Genomic DNA, 5,863 nt, shown 5'->3' on the forward strand with positions numbered 1-5,863 from the left:
ACAGAATGCTCTGATGGTTTTCCTCGCTGTCCACTGCACTCCAAAGTCGTTGCGTCACCCGTAACTTTGCAGTTGCAGTTAACCATGTGATCATCTAGACAGTTGATATAAATGACTATCATCTACGAGTCCAGCACCAACCCCTGCAACACTCCACTAGATATATGTCTCCATTCAGAGAGGCAAAAATGTGCTTCCACTCTCTGGCTTCGCCCACAAAGCTAGTGTCTAATCCAATTTACAACCTCACATGGAATGCTCAACAACTGATCATTTTTGATCAACCTCCCATGCGGGACCTTACCAAGTGCCTTGCTAAAGTCCGTATAGAGAATCTCCATGACTTCGTCAACTTTCCTGGCACCTTCCACCAAAAACTAACCTTCATTAGACACAACCTACCACGCATGAAGCCATGCTGACTATCTTTAGTTACTCCACCTGCGGCCAAATACTTATATATCGTGTTCCAATACATATAGACTTATAAATATATACTTATATTCCAAATACTTAAATATAACTTCCAATAACTTTCCCACTACTTTTGTCAGGCTCTCTGGCCTATAATTTTCTGTTTTAATTCTCGAGCCTTTCTTGAATACACGAACAACACTGGATATCTTTCAACTATCTGATACCTAACCTATCACTAAGGATGATTTAAATCTCACCTCAGTCTTATCTCATCTCTGTCTTATCTCAGGCAGGTATCAAGCAATTACTGCACTTGCCTCCCGCAGGGTCTGAGCGACCACCTTGTCAGGGCTTGGGGAGTAATCCACACCAATTTCCCGGCAAAGAGCAAACACCTCCTCCTGATCTGTATGGAATTCATGATATTTTATCTTTCGTGGATAGACTCCGTATCCTACTCCTGAGTAAATTCAGATGCAGAAATGCATTTAAAATCTTTCCCTTCTCCTTCGGCTCCGTGCACGAATTACCAATCTGATCTTGTAGAATGTGAAATTTGTATTTGCTCAATTTTGTCCAGTGCTATTCTTTTGCTCTTGAGATATCTGTAGAATCCCTTTGGATTCTCCATCATCGTGTATGCTAAGGCAAGCTCATGAGTCCTTTTAGCCCCTCCCCCAACTTCTTTTTTCCTTTAGTATTTTTTGCATTTGAATACTCCATAACCACCTCATTGTATTCCAACCAGCCTACACATGCAATGCATCTCCATTTGTTATCAACCAGGGCCTCAATATCGCTTGAAAACCAAGATTGAAAACCAATCTTGAAAACCAAGATTCCGAAACTTGTTATATTCACATTATATGCCAGTAGGGATATAATGATAGCTTTGTGCTATCAAAATATACACATTTGCCGGAAACCAGCCTGTCCTAATCGACACTTGCGAGATCATTTCTGAGACCATCAAGATTAGACATCATCTAGTTTAGAATAATTTAGTATCGCAACCCACGGACCAGGCCTATCATTTTGCATATTTACTGTGAAAATATTGGCAGAGTGGTCACTAGATGCAAAGTGTTCCCTACACAAATTTGTGGCGTCTGTCCTGTCTCTTTCACAATAGTACATCAAGTAACGCACACTCTCTCATTGGGATATATGTGAACTGATTAATAAAATTAAACTTTCTTGAACACATCTGACAAACTCTGTCCCATTTAATCCTTTTAGCATTTGGGAGACCTAGTCAATAAATGGGAAAAAAAAGCTAAGGTATCGTAATACATCGATTCCCTGAGCTCATCCTCCTTTCCTTCTATCCTTGTTGAATTGAGATGTACGCTCTTCAGGACAAAGTTCACCTAATGCTCAACCTTCTGATGCCTAACTTTGTCTGGTTTTTTAACGACATGATCTCCCCACTATCTGGCCTGTCACTTTGGTTCCCACCCCTCTGCAACACCACATTAAACACACTCTCCCTTCCAACACATCGCCCCTCGCTCAAATTTACAGCACGAGGAATCCTTCCTTTTATGTTCTACCCAGCCAGCAGTGGGATTAGAAAACTGAGTGCATTACTCAAGTGAGTCACTCTGTTCTCCTTGTGATTCATTGCCGCTGTATGCAATTAATCAGGCAAGTGGAGCAATTTGTAAATATGTATGTTCATCTATAAATTCATAATCTGAAGACTTCAGTTTTACTGGTATGGAACTTAAACCTTTCAATCCCTTTAGCAACGCCTCAGACCCGGCAGCAGTGAAATTGAGGGATTATTTTCCAGTGCAGTGGACCATCAGAGATTAGTCTGATTTAGTCCACAATTATCTCCACTGTTCATCTTAGGGAAATCATTCCATTTCCCTACTGGTGCCTTTTCTTGGAGACCAGCCGTTCTGGTCCCAGCACATCACTAGCTATTTCTCAGAGCAAAGTCCGAGGCCCATCTATTTCACTTGCATCCTCGTCCTTCATTCCATCATAAGGACTTAAGTGTATTTGGCTGTAGAATATTCAATATTTTAATTCATAATTCCTCAATCAAGAAGCCCATTCTTGACTTCAGGAAGTGAACTGCATTTTATAGATTGTAGGGCAAGCGATAAACATCTCAACCGAGAGACAGCTGCTCCGATATTCTTTCACATTCAGTTGTCTTTACACATCAGTCATAAGACCATGAGACCTGGGAGCAGAAATATACCATTTGTCCCGTAACTCTGTATCGCTGATGTCCATCCATGCTGATTTATTATCCCTCTCCACCCCATTCCCCTGCATCCTCCCCGTAGTTTTTGCCAACCTGACTAACCAAGAAACTACCAACCTTCGCTATAAATCTCCCCAATGGCTTGGTCTCCACAGCCATCTGTGCCAACGAAGTCTACAAATTCTCTTCCACTGGATAAAGTCGTTTCTTTTCATCTCTTTTCTAAAGGGAAGTCTTTGTATTCTGTGGCTGTGTCCTCTGCTTTTACACTTCCCTAATATGGGAAACATCCTCGCTCCATTCCTTAAATATTTCACAGGTTTCAATGAGACTCTTCGTAACATGGGCTCATATCTTATTAAGTAGACTCATATGAGGTACATTGTCAAACGCCTACTGAAAGTATCAGTGAAATGCAACCATTCAATTATGCATGCATGCAGTTTAGTGCGCAGCACATTGAAATTTTCAGTCGACCGCAATGGAGCTTTGCCCCTGTCAAGTGAAAACTGTAGTGCACCAGCTAAGGCGCCTCTTTGCTGGTAACTATAAAACAGGCATCCCCGTGGCATAAGGCATAAGGCCCTCAGACCAGTCCACGGCAGAGCTTGTCTTCTGCCAAGCCAAACACTGGGAGTCAGCGCCGACTCCATCCTGGAAGCAATGTCGCACCAGTTCCAAGGGTGAGAACCGGTTTTGACTTCCCTCTCCTCCCTTAAGGTCAAATCCGCACTACCACCACCGTCACGCAGCTCCCCCGCCATCGTTCTCTGCTCTCAGCCCAATGAATTGGTGAATAAAACTTGCGGCATAACAGGAAAAGCGACCATGACTGCCACTCGCTATTAGACTGTGAACCTCCTTGGGCTCAGGAAGCAGCACGTTGAGTAGTTCCTTGAGGTTCTCCACCAGCGAAAAATTCGATGATGGTGTTGCCCAGCATTACGTTACGTTCTTAATGCATAGAAGGATCTTGCGATCATTAGGAATAACGTAGCACTTTTTATTGACCCCGTAGAAGCCGCTGCGACCGTCCTCGCCCCCAGCTTACCGAATGCCTGTTCCTCTGAATGTGGCCTGTTCCAATTATCTACACTGCAGCTTCTGAAAATTCAGTTATGTTCCCATCTATGTGAGATTTGATCCCACAATACATCTTTTTAACTCCCGCTCTACCTTCCCTTTCCCTTCTTGTTGTCACTCTGCAATTTACTCCGCATTGTTTCCGCATCATTCTGCCATTTCCAACTCCATCGGATATGTGTTTTGGAACACTGTTCGTTGGATGAAAAAAAGTATCATTCACAGAAATTCTGCCTGCACTAACAATCTAACCCCATTGCTAATCTGGTGAGGGGTTTTATATCAGCAGTAGTTGTGCCAAAAGAAAATATCTAACAGGTCAAATGCAAATTCCTGAATTGTTCAGTCCTACTGATTAAAGCAATGGGTCGATGCGGCAACATGACGGTCATGTCTGTTTGCTTGCTTTCACCTTCAGTAAAATGTCCTTTTAATTAGATGGCTTAGATTAGATGAAACCCTGAAGGATGAAATGATAACATTGTGAGCAACGTCTTTAACATATTCAAAATTTGGCAAATATCGGCATCTCTACTGAAGAAATATTTGAAACATGAACCTTATTCCTCTCCCTAAATAACGGACGAACTGCTAAATATTTTCACATTGTGTCGTTTTGTTTTGCATTTCCATCATTGCAGTATTTATTTAATTTTGTACAGGTATTTCATACCACGCTTTGGTAAACGGATGCACTGTCGCTAATCTGACTGATTGAGCAAATAAATCACAAAACCTCTCCTGATGATTGTCGGTAAAGCCTAATTCCGGCACAATATTCACTTGGACTTTCCTTCAGTTTTGCTTCTCTCTGAGTGACAAAGCCCAGTTATTGAGAGGGAGGATGAAATAGTTATGTAGAAAAAGTGGCATTAACTTTGTCTGTTCAGAAAGCTACTGAGACAATGAGGAGATTGATTCTGCCATATCTTCCATGTCTTTTTGTGGGCAACAGAATAAATTCACTGTTTCCTTTTATAGAAAGTCACTGGACTGACAGAGAAGGGAAACTGGACAGAGAGTTTCGGACTGTTCTTCAGTTTGGTGATGGGCAAAGGCTCCCAGACCCGGAGGGCGATGTGCGAATCCGTTGTGAAAATGCGGACTGAGTTACAGAAGTTGGACAAAATACTCAAGGAAATACAAGAGCTCGGTATTTTAAAGACATGCATTGAACGCAAAGTCATACAGTACTGAATTATAACAGTTTTAGTTCATCAACTCTGTTTTCATGAAATCATTTTGATTTAAACAGGCACCGACCCACAGGAATACATGAACATCTCCCAAGGAATATCTCAGGTAACCACTCAACTGACAGGTGAGTGATGAAATGCACAGTTCAAACGGCATCTCAAACGTTAGACTGAGGCTAGGCAGAACATGGGAATCGATTTTTTCACCATAATCATGTGCTGAGTTCTGGACGCAAGTTACAATTCAAAGAATGTCTCGTTGCAGCCTGAAACTGCTATAATGTATTTTCCACGATTCCAGCTGTTGATTCTGCTCACACAGAAGAGGAAATCTGCAGATGCTGGAAATCTGAGCGATATACACACACACACAATGCTGGAGGAACTCAGCACAGCAGGCAGCATTTGTGGACAATAGTACAGTCTATGTTTCTGGATGTCTGTTGACCGAAACATAGAAATCGTACAGCACAGTAAAGTCCTTTCGGCCCACAAATCTGTGCCGCACATGTCCTGACTTTAGAAATTACCTCGTGCTACACCTAGCCCTCTACTTAATAAGCTCCATTTACCTATCCAGAAGTCTCTTAACACCCTATAGTATCTGCCTCCACTACCGTTGCCGGCAGCCTACTCGATGCACTCGCCATTCTCTGTGTAAAAAAACTTACTCCTGATATCTCCTCTGTATCTACTTCCAAGCACCTTAAAACTGTGCTCTCTCGTGGTAGCCATTTCAGACCTGGGGGGGGGGGGGGAGGGGAAGGTGAAGTTTATACGCCAGTTAGTCTACCCTCAGTGGCTGGGAAATTGTTGGAGTCTATTATGAAGGATGAGGTTTTGTGTTATATGGAAACTAATGATAAAATATTTAGAAGTCAGAATGGTTTATGTGAAGGGAAATCTTGTCTGACGAATCTGCTTGAGTTTTCTAAGAAAATACCAT

Source organism: Hypanus sabinus, unplaced genomic scaffold (genome assembly GCF_030144855.1).
Source record: "Hypanus sabinus isolate sHypSab1 unplaced genomic scaffold, sHypSab1.hap1 scaffold_1201, whole genome shotgun sequence".
Classification (NCBI taxonomy): Eukaryota; Metazoa; Chordata; class Chondrichthyes; order Myliobatiformes; family Dasyatidae; genus Hypanus; species Hypanus sabinus.